Genomic DNA, 14,741 nt, shown 5'->3' with positions numbered 1-14,741 from the left:
ATAATGGCTAGGAGGATTTGAAAAGCATTATGGCATTGAGATTTCCAAGGTTTAGCCAAGGTTTAGCTCAGGACCCCACTACTCGTCGTATTTGGTTTGGTATTGCTACCACACATGACTTCGAGAGTTATGATGATATTACTGAGGAACGTCTTTATCAAAATATTTTTGCTTCGCATTTCGGACAATTAGCAATAATTTTTCTGTGGACTTCTGGGAATCTGTTTCATGTAGCTTGGCAGGGAAATTTTGAGACATGGGTACAGGATCCTTTACATGTAAGACCTATTGCTCATGCAATTTGGGTATATAGATGGTGCACGAAATTGCAATCACACTTTTGCAATTCCGCACAACTAACCAGCAAGTGCACTGGGTCGTCCAAGTAATACCTTACGTGAGTAAGGGTCGATCCCACGGAGATTGTCGGCTTGAAGCAAGCTATGGTTATCTTGTAAATCTTAGTTAGGATATCAGAAATTATCAGGATTGATTGTGAGAAGTAAAAGAACATGAAATAAGTACTTGTTTTGCAGTAATGGAGAATAGGTTGAGGTTTTGGAGATGCTCCATCTTTTGAATCTCTGCTTTCCTACTGTCTTCTTCTTCAAGCACGCAAGGCTCCTTCCATGGCAAGCTGTATGCAAGGGTTTCACTGTTGTCAGTGGCTACCTCCCATCCTCTCAGTGGAAATGTTCAACGCACCCTGTCACGGCACGGCTATCCATCTGTCGGTTCTCAATCAGGCCGGAATAGAATCCAATGATTCTTTTGTGTCTGTCACTAACGCCCCGCCCTCAGGAGTTTGAAGCTCGTCACAGTCATTCAATCATTGAATCCTACTCAGAATACCATAGACAAGGTTTAGACCTTTCGGATTCTCTTGAATGCCGCCATCAGTTTTAGCTTATACCACGAAGATTCCGGTTAAAGAATCCAAAAGATATCTACTTAATCTAAGGTAGAACGGAGGTGGTTGTCAGGCACACGTTCATAGTTGAGAATATGATGAGTGTCACGGATCATCATATTCATCTGGGTTACGAACAAGTGATATCTTGGAATGGAAGCAAGCATGATTGAATGAAAAACAGTAGTAATTACATTAATCCATCAAGACACAGAAGAGCTCCTCACCCCCAACCATGGGGTTTAGAGACTCATGCTGTGGAAGGTACAATGAGAAACATGTAAAGTGTCATAAGGTACAGAAACAATGTCAAAAGATCCTATTAATAGTAAGCTAGTAACCTAGGGTATACAGAAATGAGTAAATGACATAAAAATCCACTTCCGGGGCCCACTTGGTGTGTGCTTGGGTTGAGTGATGAGCGGATAATTTATACGCTTTTTGGCATTGTTTTTAGATAGTTTTTAGTGAGTTTAAGCTACTTTTAGGGATGTTTTCATTAGTTTTTATGTTAAATTCACATTTCTGGACTTTACTATGAGTTTGTGTGTTTTTCTGTGATTTCAGGTAAATTCTGGCTGAAATTGAGGGACTTGAGCAAAACTCTGAAGAAGGCTGACAAAAGGACTGCTGATGCTGTTGGAATCTGACCTCCTTGCACTCGAAATGGATTTTCTGGAGCTACAGCACTCCATTTGGCGCGCTCTCAACGGCGTTGGAAAGTAGACATCCAGAGCTTTCCAGCAATATATAATAGTCCATGCTTTATTCGAAGAAAGACGACGTAACTTGGCGTTGAACGCCAAGTTCATGCTGCTGTCTGGAGTTAAACGCCAGAAAAACGTCATGATCCGGAGTTGAACGCCCAAAACACGTCATAACTCGGAGTTCAACTCCAAGAGAAGCCTCAGCTCGTGGATTAATCAAGCTCAGCCCAAGCATACACCAAGTGGGCCCCGGAAGTGGATTTATGCATCAATTACTTACTCATGTAAACCCTAGGAGCTAGTTTATTATAAATAGAACATTTATCTATTGTATTAGACATCTTTTGATCACTTTAGATCTTAGGATCAGATCTTTGAACGCATAGTTCTTAGACCATGGGGGCTGGCCATTCGGCCATGCCTGAACCTTTTACTTGTGTATTTTCAACGGTGGAGTTTCTGCACACCATAGATTAAGGGTGTGGAGCTCTGCTGTACCTCAAGTATTAATGCAATTCTATTCTCTTTTATTCAAATCTCTCTTATTCTTATTCCAAGATATTCATTCGTACCCAAGAACAAGATGAATGTGATGATAAGTAACCCTCATTATCATTCTCACTTATGAACGCACGTGATTGACAACCACTTCCGTTCTACATGCAACCGAGCTTGAATGTGTATCTCTCAGATTCCCCAACAGAATCTGCGTGGTATAAGCTAGATAGATGGTGGCATTTATGAGGATTCGGAAAGTCTCACCTTGTCTGTGGTATTCCGAGTAGGATCCTGGGAATCCGGAAAGTCTAACCTTGTCTGTGGTATTCCGAGTAGGATTCCAGTAATGAATGACTGTGACGTGCTTCAAACTTGCAAGTGCTGGGCGTTAGTGACAGACGCAAAAGAATCAAGGGATTCTATTCCAGTAGGCGCAGGAACCAACCCGTGATTAGCCGTGCTGTGACAGAGCGCGTGAGCGTAGTTTTCACTGCGAGGATGGGATGTAGCCATCAACCATGGGTGATGCCTCCAGACGATTAGCCATGCGAGTGACAGCCGCAGAGGATCATTTTCCCGAGAGGATTGAAAGTAGCCACCGCTGATGGTGAACCCCTATACACAGCTTGCCATGGAAAGGAGTAAGAAGGATTGAGTTGAAGCAGGAGAATAGCAGGCGTCCTTGAGCATACAGTATCTCCATTCGCTTATCTGAAATTCCCACCAATGAATCTGCATAAGTACTCTATCCCTTTTATTTTCTATTTTCTTATTTCTATTTTCAAAAACCTATAAACCAATTTTAATCTGCCTAACTGAGATTTACAAGGTGACCATAGCTTGCTTCATACCAACAATCTCTGTGGGATCGACCCTTACTCACGTAAGGTTTATTACTTGGACGACCCAGTACACTTGCTGGTTAGTTGAACGGAGTTGTGAATTCAACTGGTGCCACAATAATAATTTCATACAAGTACAAAAGAATATGGATCACAATTTCGTCCACCAAGTTTTTGGCGCCGTTGCCGGGGATTGTTCGAATATGGACAACTGACGGTTCATCTTGTTGCTCAGATTGGGTAATTTTCTTTTCAAAAATCTTTTTCAAAAATTTTTCTTTTCTTTTTCGTTTTTCCAAAAATGTTTTTTTTTGAAAAAATTAAATAAAAATACAAAAAAATTAGAAAATCATAAAAATCAAAAATATTTTGTGTTCTTGTTTGAGTCTTGAGTCAATTTTTAAGTTTGGTGTTAATTGCATGCTTATAGAATTTTTCTTGCATTTTTTTCGAAAAACTCATGCATTCATAGTGTTCTTCATGATCTTCAAGTTGTTCTTGACAAGTCTTCTTGTTTGATCTTGATGATTTCTTGTTTTGTGTCTTTTGTTGTTTTTCATGTGCATTTTTGCATTCATATTTTCCAAGCATTAAAAATTTCTAAGTTTGGTGTCTTGCATGTTTTCTTTGCATAAAAAATTTTTCAAAATTATGTTCTTGATGTTCATCATGATCTTCAAAGTGTTCTTGGTGTTCATCTTAACATTCATAGCATTCTTGCATGCATTCATTGTTTTGATCTAAAAATTTCATGCATTGAGTATTTTTGTTGTTTTTCTCTCTCATAATTAAAAATTCAAAAAAATCAAAAAAAATATCTTTTCCTTATTTTCCTCCAAATTTTCGAAATTTTGGGTTGACTTGGTCAAAAATTTTAAAAATTAGTTGTTTCTCACAAGTCAAATCAAAATTTCAATTTAAAAAAAAAATCTTATCTTTTCAAAATCTTTTTCAAAAATCATATCTTTTTCATTTTTTTAAAAAAATTTCGAAAATTTCAAAAATCTTTTTCAAAATATTCTCAAAAATCTTTTTCTTATCTTTATATCAAATTTTCGAAAATTAGCTAACAATTAATGTGATTGGTTCAAAAATTTGAAGTTTGTTACTTTCTTGTTAAGAAAGATTCAATCTTTAAGTTCTAGAATCTTATCTTGTAGTTTCTTGTTAGTTGAGTCTTTTAAAAATTAAATCTTTTTCAAAATATCTTTTTATTAAAAATTTTATCTTATCTTTTTATCTTTTATCTTATCTTTTTCAAAAATTTTATCTTTTTCAAAATTTGATTTCAAAATATCTTATCTAACTTCTTATCCTCTTATCTTTTTCAAAATTTGATTTCAAATCTTTTTCAATCAACTAACTAACTTTTTGTTTGTTTTTTATCTTTTTCAAAACCACCTAACTACTTTTCCCTCTCTAATTTTCGAAAATTCTCCCTCTCTTTTTCAAAAATTCTTTCTGTTTTAAATTTTAATTTTAATTATATTTTGTCTTTGATTTTCGAAAATTACTAACCTCTTTTTCAAAAATTATTTTCGAAATCTTCCTTCTCTTTTCTTCTTCTATTTAATTATTTAATTACTAACACTTCTCTTCACCTCTCTTCATCCAAAAATCCGAATCCCCATCTCCATTCTTCTAACCCCTTTCTTCTTCTACTAACATAAGGGAATCTCTATACTGTGACATAGAGGATTCCTCTTTCTTTTCTTGTTTTCTTCTCTTTCATATGAGCAGGAACAGGGAAAAAGGCACTCTTGTTGAAATTGATCCAGAACCTGAAAGGACTCTGAAGAGAAAATTAAGAGAAGCTAAATTACAACAATCCAGAAACAACCTTTCAGAAATTTTCGAACAAGAGAAGGACATGGCAGCCGAAAATAATAATAATAATGCAAGGAGAATGCTTGGTGACTTCACAAAGCCAACGTCCAAGTTTGATGGAAGAAGCATCTCCATTCCTGCCATTGGAGCCAATAACTTTGAGCTTAAGCCTCAACTAGTTGCATTAATGCAACAAAACTGCAAGTTTTATGGACTTCCATCTGAAGATCCTTATCAGTTTTTAACTGAGTTCTTGCAGATCTGTGAGACTGTAAAGACGAATGGAGTTGATCCTGAAGTCTACAGACTCATGCTTTTCCCTTTTGCTGTAAGAGACAGAGCTAGAATATGGTTGGATTCACAACCTAAGGATAGCCTGGACTCCTAGGATAAGCTGGTCACTGCCTTCTTGGATAAATTCTTTCCTCCTCAAAAGCTGAGCAAGCTGAGAGTGGATGTTCAAACCTTCAAACAAAAAGATGGTGAATCCCTCTATGAAGCTTGGGAAAGATATAAGCAGTTGACCAAAAGATGTCCATCTGACATGTTTTCAGAATGGACCCTACTAGATAATTCTATTATGGTCTCTCTGAATTTTCGAAAATGTCATTGGACCATTCTGCAGGTGGATCTATTCACCTGAAGAAAACGCCTGAAGAGGCTCAAGAACTCATTGACATGGTTGCAAACAACCAATTCATGTACACCTCTGAGAGGAATTCCGTGAATAATGGAATACCTCAGAAAAAAGAAGTTCTTGAAATTGATGCTCTGAATGCCATATTGGCTCAGAACAAAGTGTTGACTCAACAGGTCAACATGATCTCTCAAAATCTGAATGGGCTGCAACATGCATCCAACAACACTAGAGAGGCAGCTTCTGAAGAAGCTTATGATCCTAAGAACCCTGCCATGGCAGAGGTTAATTATATGGGTGAACCTTATGGAAACACCTATAATCCATCATGGAGAAATCATCCAAATTTCTCCTGGAAGGATCAACAAAAGCCTCAACAAGGCTTTAACAATGGTGGACGCAATAGGCTAAGCAATAGCAAGCCATATCCATCATCTTCTCAGCAACAGACAGAGAATTCTGAACAAAACACTTCTAATTTAGCCAATATTGTCTCTGATCTGTCAAAGGCCACTTTCAGTTTCATGAATGAAACAAGATCCTCCATCAGAAATTTGGAGGCACAAGTGGGCCAGCTGAGTAAGAAAGTCATTGAAACTCCTCCCAGTATTCTCCCAAGCAATACAGAAGAAAATCCAAAAGGAGAGTGCAAGGCCATTGATGTGATCAATGTGGCCGAATGCACAAGGGAGGAGGAGGACGAAAATCCTAGTGAGGAAAACCTCCTGGGACGTCCCTCAAGCAAGAAGGAGTTTCCCATTAAGGATCCAAGGGAATCTGAGGCCCATACAGAGACCATAGAGATTCCATTAAATCTCCTTCTGCCATTCATGAGCTCTGAAGACTATTCTTCCTCTGAAGAGGATGAAGATGTGACTGGAGAGCAAGTTGCTCAATATTTAGGAGCTATCATGAAGCTGAATGCCAAGCTGTTTGGTAATGAGACTTGGGAAAGTGAACCTCCCTTGCTCATTAGTGAACTAGATACTTGGATTCAGAAAACTCTACCTCAAAAGAAACAAGATCCTGGCAAGTTCTTAATACCTTGTACCATTGGCACCATGAGCTTTTTCAAAGCTCTATGTGATCTAGGGTCAGGGATAAATCTTATGCCACTCTCTGTAATGGAGAAGTTAGGGATCATTGAGGTACAACCTGCCTTGTTCTCATTGCAATTGGCAGATAAGTCATTGAGACAAGCTTATGGAATAGTAGAGGACGTGCTAGTAAAGGTTGAAGGCCTTTACATCCCTGCTGATTTCATAATCTTAGACACTAGGAAGGAAAAGGATGATTGCATCATCCTTGGAAGACCTTTCCTAGCCACAGCAGGAGCTGTGATAGATGTCAACAGAGGTGAATTAGTCCTTCAATTGAATGGGGACTACCTTGTGTTTAAGGCACATGGCCATCCCTCTGTGACAAAAGAGAGTAAGCATGAAGAACTTCTCTCAGTTCAGAGTCAAGAAGAACCCACACAGTCAAACTCTAAGTTTGGTGTTGTGAGGCCACAACCAAACTCTAAGTTTGGTGTTAAGACCCCATATCCAAACTCTAAGTTTGGTGTTGGGACTACACTAACATTGACCTGATCACCTTGTGGCTCCATGAGAGCCACTGTCAAGCTATTGACATTAAAGAAGCGCTTGTTGGGAGGCAACCCAAGTTTATTTATCTAATTTTTATTATATTGTTATTTTGTGTTTTATTAGGTACATGATCATGAGGAGTCACGAAAAAATCAAAAAAAATTAAAAACAGAGTCAAAAACAGAAGAAAAAATTTTTTCACCCTGGAGGACGCACGGGCTGGCGTTCAACGCCAGTAAGGTGCATCTGGCCGGCGTTCAACGCCAGAACAGAGCACCATTCTGGCGCTGAACGCCAGAAACAAGCAACATCCTGGCGCTGAACGCCAGGAATGTGCCTAGAGGAGACAAGCTGGCGTTGAACGCCAGCAACAAGCATGAAACTGGCGTTCAACGCCAGAAACATGCATTACATGGGCGTTGAACGCCCAGAACGTGCACCAATGGGCGTTTAAACGCCAGAATGATGCACGAAGGCATTTTACATGCCTATATGGTGAAGGAATGGTATTTCTTTTCACCTCAGGATCTGTGGACCCCACAGGATCCCCACCTACCATATTCCCACCTTTTCTTTTAATTCTAATCACACTCTCCTAATCCTAATCTCATTTCACCCTTTCCCATATCACATCTCCCAAAAACCTTCACCAATCACCTCAATTCCTCTTCCCAATTACCCCATTCACCTTTCACATCAATCCACTCTTCCCCATAAACCCCACCTACCTTCATAAAATCAATTTCCCACCCATTCCCACCCAATATGGCCGAACACCCACCCTCCCCTCTCCCCTCTCCCTATAAATACCCTTCCATTCTACTTCATTCTCACACAACACAACCCCTTCTTCTCCCACATAGCCGAACCTACTTCTTTCCCTCTCTACCATATTCTCTTCTTCTTCTTCTTCTCTTCTTTTCTTTCTTGCTCGAGGGCGAGCAATATTTTAAGTTTGGTGTGGTAAAAGCATAGCTTTTTTGCTTTTCCATTACCATTAATGACACCTAAGGCCAGAGAAACCTCAAAGGGAAGACAAAAGCTTCCACCTCTGAGTCTTGGGAGATGGAAAGACTATAAGCCGTCATAGCTCAGTGGTAGAACATGTGGCTGCAAATCAAGAGATCCCTGAGATACCTCAGGGAATAAGTTATCCTCCACACAAATATTGGAAGCAACTAAGGATAGAAACACCAAAATTACTAGGAATCATTCAACAGAAGCAAGGAAGAGACATAGAGAAGCTCAAAAAGCACCATTGGACCTTCAAGAAGGCGCCACCCTCACTCAGGTGGATTCATTCCTTGTTCCTTATTTCTTTCTGTTTTCGGTTTTTAGTATTAGGTTTATCTATGTTTTGTGTCTATATTTCATGATCATTAGTATGTAACCATGCCTTAAAGCTATGAATAAAATCCATTAATCCTTCACCTCTCTTAAATGAAAAATGTTTTAATTCAAAAGAACAAGAAGTACATGAATTTCGAATTTATCCTTGAATTTAATTTAATTATATTGATGTGGTGGCAATACATTTTGTTTTCTGAATGAATGCTTGAACAGTGCATATTTTTGATCTTGTTGTTTATGAGTGTTAAAATTGATTGGCTCTTGAAAGAATGATGAACAAAGAGAAATGTTATTGATGATTTGAAAAAAATCATGAAATTGATTCTTGAAGCAAGAAAAAGCAGTGAAAAAGGAAGTTTGCGAAAAAAAAATGGCGAAAAAAATATAGAAAGAAAAAGAAGGAGCAGTAGAAAAAGCCAATAGCCCTTAAAACCAAAAGGCAAGGGTAAAAATGATCCAAGGCTTTGAGCATCAATGGATAGGAGGGCCCAAGGAAATAAAATCCAGGCCTAAGCGGCTAAATCAAGCTGTCCCTAACCATGTGCTTGTGTCATGAAGGTCCAAGTGAAAAGCTTGAGACTGAGTGGTTAAAGTCGTGATCCAAAGCAAAAGAGTGTGCTTAAGAGCTCTGGACACCACTAACTGGGGACTCTAGCAAAGCTAAGTCACAATTTGAAAAGGTTCACCCAGTTATGTGTCTGTGGCATTTGTGTATCCGGTGGTAATACTGGAAAACAAAGTGCTTAGGGCCACGGCCAAGACTCATAAGTAGCTGTGTTCAAGAATCAACATGCTTAACTAGGAGAGTCAATAACACTATCCGAAATTCTAAGTTCCTAGAGACGCCAACCACTCTAAACTACAAAGGAAAAAGTGAGATGCCAAAACTGTTCAGAAGCAAAAAGCTACAAGTCCCGCTCATCTAATTAAATTAATATTCATTGATATTCTGGAATTTATAGTATATTCTCTTCTTTTATCCTATTTAATTTTCAGTTGCTTGGGGACAAGCAACAATTTAAGTTTGGTGTTGTGATGAGCGGATAATTTATACGCTTTTTGGCATTATTTTTAGATAGTTTTTAGTGAGTTTAAGCTACTTTTAGGGTTGTTTTCATTAGTTTTTATGTTAAATTTACATTTCTGGACTTTACTATGAGTTTGTGTGTTTTTCTGTGATTTCAGGTAAATTCTGGCTGAAATTGAGGGACTTGAGCAAAACTCTAAAGAAGGCTGACAAAAGGACTGCTGATGCTGTTGGAATCTGACCTCCTTGCACTCGAAATGGATTTTCTGGAGCTACAGAACTCCAATTGGCGAGCTCTCAACGGCGTTGGAAAGTAGACATCCAGAGCTTTCCAGCAATATATAATAGTCCATCCTTTATTCGATGAAAGACGACGTAACTTGGCGTTGAACGCCAAGTTCATGCTGCTGTCTGGAGTTAAACGCCAGAAAAACGTCATGATCCGGAGTTGAACGCCCAAAACACGTCATAACTCGGAGTTCAACTCCAAGAGAAGCCTCAGCTCGTGGATTAATCAAGCTCAGCCCAAGCATACACCAAGTGGGCCCCGGAAGTGGATTTATGCATCAATTACTTACTCATGTAAACCCTAGGAGCTAGTTTATTATAAATAGAACATTTATCTATTGTATTAGACATCTTTTGATCACTTTAGATCTTAGGATCAGATCTTTGAACGCATAGTTCTTAGACCATGGGGCTGGCCATTCGGCCATGCCTGAACCTTTTACTTGTGTATTTTCAACGGTGGAGTTTCTGCACACCATAGATTAAGGGTGTGGAGCTCTGCTGTACCTCAAGTATTAATGCAATTCTATTCTCTTTTATTCAAATCTCTCTTATTCTTATTCCAAGATATTCATTCGTACCCAAGAACAAGATGAATGTGATGATAAGTAACCCTCATTATCATTCTCACTTATGAACGCACGTGATTGACAACCACTTCCGTTCTACATGCAACCGAGCTTGAATGTGTATCTCTCAGATTCCCCAACAGAATCTGCGTGGTATAAGCTAGATAGATGGTGGCATTTATGAGGATTCGGAAAGTCTCACCTTGTCTGTGGTATTCCGAGTAGGATCCTGGGAATCCGGAAAGTCTAACCTTGTCTGTGGTATTCCGAGTAGGATTCCGGTAATGAATGACTGTGACGTGCTTCAAACTTGCAAGTGCTGGGCGTTAGTGACAGACGCAAAAGAATCAAGGGATTCTATTCCAGTAGGCGCAGGAACCAACCCGTGATTAGCCGTGCTGTGACAGAGCGCGTGAGCGTAGTTTTCACTGCGAGGATGGGATGTAGCCATCAACCATGGGTGATGCCTCCAGACGATTAGCCATGCGAGTGACAGCCGCAGAGGATCATTTTCCCGAGAGGATTGAAAGTAGCCACCGCTGATGGTGAACCCCTATACACAGCTTGCCATGGAAAGGAGTAAGAAGGATTGAGTTGAAGCAGGAGAATAGCAGGCGTCCTTGAGCATACAGTATCTCCATTCGCTTATCTGAAATTCCCACCAATGAATCTGCATAAGTACTCTATCCCTTTTATTTTCTATTTTCTTATTTCTATTTTCAAAAACCTATAAACCAATTTTAATCTGCCTAACTGAGATTTACAAGGTGACCATAGCTTGCTTCATACCAACAATCTCTGTGGGATCGACCCTTACTCACGTAAGGTTTATTACTTGGACGACCCAGTACACTTGCTGGTTAGTTGAACGGAGTTGTGAATTCAACTGGTGCCACAATAATAATTTCATACAAGTACAAAAGAATATGGATCACAATTTCGTCCACCAAGTTTTTGGCGCCGTTGCCGGGGATTGTTCGAATATGGACAACTGACGGTTCATCTTGTTGCTCAGATTGGGTAATTTTCTTTTCAAAAATCTTTTTCAAAAATTTTTCTTTTCTTTTTCGTTTTTCCAAAAATGTTTTTTTTTGAAAAAATTAAATAAAAATACAAAAAAATTAGAAAATCATAAAAATCAAAAATATTTTGTGTTCTTGTTTGAGTCTTGAGTCAATTTTTAAGTTTGGTGTTAATTGCATGCTTATAGAATTTTTCTTGCATTTTTTTCGAAAAACTCATGCATTCATAGTGTTCTTCATGATCTTCAAGTTGTTCTTGACAAGTCTTCTTGTTTGATCTTGATGATTTCTTGTTTTGTGTCTTTTGTTGTTTTTCATGTGCATTTTTGCATTCATATTTTCCAAGCATTAAAAATTTCTAAGTTTGGTGTCTTGCATGTTTTCTTTGCATAAAAAATTTTTCAAAATTATGTTCTTGATGTTCATCATGATCTTCAAAGTGTTCTTGGTGTTCATCTTAACATTCATAGCATTCTTGCATGCATTCATTGTTTTGATCTAAAAATTTCATGCATTGAGTATTTTTGTTGTTTTTCTCTCTCATAATTAAAAATTCAAAAAAATCAAAAAAAATATCTTTTCCTTATTTTCCTCCAAATTTTCGAAATTTTGGGTTGACTTGGTCAAAAATTTTAAAAATTAGTTGTTTCTCACAAGTCAAATCAAAATTTCAATTTAAAAAAAAAATCTTATCTTTTCAAAATCTTTTTCAAAAATCATATCTTTTTCATTTTTTTAAAAAAATTTCGAAAATTTCAAAAATCTTTTTCAAAATATTCTCAAAAATCTTTTTCTTATCTTTATATCAAATTTTCGAAAATTAGCTAACAATTAATGTGATTGGTTCAAAAATTTGAAGTTTGTTACTTTCTTGTTAAGAAAGATTCAATCTTTAAGTTCTAGAATCTTATCTTGTAGTTTCTTGTTAGTTGAGTCTTTTAAAAATTAAATCTTTTTCAAAATATCTTTTTATTAAAAATTTTATCTTATCTTTTTATCTTTTATCTTATCTTTTTCAAAAATTTTATCTTTTTCAAAATTTGATTTCAAAATATCTTATCTAACTTCTTATCCTCTTATCTTTTTCAAAATTTGATTTCAAATCTTTTTCAATCAACTAACTAACTTTTTGTTTGTTTCTTATCTTTTTCAAAACCACCTAACTACTTTTCCCTCTCTAATTTTCGAAAATTCTCCCTCTCTTTTTCAAAAATTCTTTCTGTTTTAAATTTTAATTTTAATTATATTTTGTCTTTGATTTTCGAAAATTACTAACCTCTTTTTCAAAAATTATTTTCGAAATCTTCCTTCTCTTTTCTTCTTCTATTTAATTATTTAATTACTAACACTTCTCTTCACCTCTCTTCATCCAAAAATCCGAATCCCCATCTCCATTCTTCTAACCCCTTTCTTCTTCTACTAACATAAGGGAATCTCTATACTGTGACATAGAGGATTCCTCTTTCTTTTCTTGTTTTCTTCTCTTTCATATGAGCAGGAACAGGGAAAAAGGCACTCTTGTTGAAATTGATCCAGAACCTGAAAGGACTCTGAAGAGAAAATTAAGAGAAGCTAAATTACAACAATCCAGAAACAACCTTTCAGAAATTTTCGAACAAGAGAAGGACATGGCAGCCGAAAATAATAATAATAATGCAAGGAGAATGCTTGGTGACTTCACAAAGCCAACGTCCAAGTTTGATGGAAGAAGCATCTCCATTCCTGCCATTGGAGCCAATAACTTTGAGCTTAAGCCTCAACTAGTTGCATTAATGCAACAAAACTGCAAGTTTTATGGACTTCCATCTGAAGATCCTTATCAGTTTTTAACTGAGTTCTTGCAGATCTGTGAGACTGTAAAGACGAATGGAGTTGATCCTGAAGTCTACAGACTCATGCTTTTCCCTTTTGCTGTAAGAGACAGAGCTAGAATATGGTTGGATTCACAACCTAAGGATAGCCTGGACTCCTAGGATAAGCTGGTCACTGCCTTCTTGGATAAATTCTTTCCTCCTCAAAAGCTGAGCAAGCTGAGAGTGGATGTTCAAACCTTCAAACAAAAAGATGGTGAATCCCTCTATGAAGCTTGGGAAAGATATAAGCAGTTGACCAAAAGATGTCCATCTGACATGTTTTCAGAATGGACCCTACTAGATAATTCTATTATGGTCTCTCTGAATTTTCGAAAATGTCATTGGACCATTCTGCAGGTGGATCTATTCACCTGAAGAAAACGCCTGAAGAGGCTCAAGAACTCATTGACATGGTTGCAAACAACCAATTCATGTACACCTCTGAGAGGAATTCCGTGAATAATGGAATACCTCAGAAAAAAGAAGTTCTTGAAATTGATGCTCTGAATGCCATATTGGCTCAGAACAAAGTGTTGACTCAACAGGTCAACATGATCTCTCAAAATCTGAATGGGCTGCAACATGCATCCAACAACACTAGAGAGGCAGCTTCTGAAGAAGCTTATGATCCTAAGAACCCTGCCATGGCAGAGGTTAATTATATGGGTGAACCTTATGGAAACACCTATAATCCATCATGGAGAAATCATCCAAATTTCTCCTGGAAGGATCAACAAAAGCCTCAACAAGGCTTTAACAATGGTGGACGCAATAGGCTAAGCAATAGCAAGCCATATCCATCATCTTCTCAGCAACAGACAGAGAATTCTGAACAAAACACTTCTAATTTAGCCAATATTGTCTCTGATCTGTCAAAGGCCACTTTCAGTTTCATGAATGAAACAAGATCCTCCATCAGAAATTTGGAGGCACAAGTGGGCCAGCTGAGTAAGAAAGTCATTGAAACTCCTCCCAGTATTCTCCCAAGCAATACAGAAGAAAATCCAAAAGGAGAGTGCAAGGCCATTGATGTGATCAATGTGGCCGAATGCACAAGGGAGGAGGAGGACGAAAATCCTAGTGAGGAAAACCTCCTGGGACGTCCCTCAAGCAAGAAGGAGTTTCCCATTAAGGATCCAAGGGAATCTGAGGCCCATACAGAGACCATAGAGATTCCATTAAATCTCCTTCTGCCATTCATGAGCTCTGAAGACTATTCTTCCTCTGAAGAGGATGAAGATGTGACTGGAGAGCAAGTTGCTCAATATTTAGGAGCTATCATGAAGCTGAATGCCAAGCTGTTTGGTAATGAGACTTGGGAAAGTGAACCTCCCTTGCTCATTAGTGAACTAGATACTTGGATTCAGAAAACTCTACCTCAAAAGAAACAAGATCCTGGCAAGTTCTTAATACCTTGTACCATTGGCACCATGAGCTTTTTCAAAGCTCTATGTGATCTAGGGTCAGGGATAAATCTTATGCCACTCTCTGTAATGGAGAAGTTAGGGATCATTGAGGTACAACCTGCCTTGTTCTCATTGCAATTGGCAGATAAGTCATTGAGACAAGCTTATGGAATAGTAGAGGACGTGCTAGTAAAGGTTGAAGGCCTTTACATCCCT

At 37.9% G+C, this 14,741-nt stretch overlaps 2 non-coding genes across 2 annotated transcripts; both read right to left on the bottom strand.

Annotated features, from left to right (window-relative positions):
- Positions 1-5,226: 5,226 nt before the first annotated feature.
- Positions 5,227-5,330, bottom strand: LOC112704812 (small nucleolar RNA R71). The gene has a single exon (XR_003155418.1). It is a non-coding gene; the product is annotated as a small nucleolar RNA R71 (small nucleolar RNA).
- Positions 5,331-13,293: 7,963 nt separating this feature from the next.
- Positions 13,294-13,397, bottom strand: LOC112704811 (small nucleolar RNA R71). Its single transcript, XR_003155417.1, has one exon. It is a non-coding gene; the product is annotated as a small nucleolar RNA R71 (small nucleolar RNA).
- Positions 13,398-14,741: the final 1,344 nt, after the last annotated feature.

Source organism: Arachis hypogaea, chromosome 7 (genome assembly GCF_003086295.3).
Source record: "Arachis hypogaea cultivar Tifrunner chromosome 7, arahy.Tifrunner.gnm2.J5K5, whole genome shotgun sequence".
Classification (NCBI taxonomy): domain Eukaryota; kingdom Viridiplantae; phylum Streptophyta; class Magnoliopsida; order Fabales; family Fabaceae; genus Arachis; species Arachis hypogaea.
Note: the sequence above shows the minus strand (reverse complement) of the source record. Positions and strands in the feature narration are given on the sequence as shown.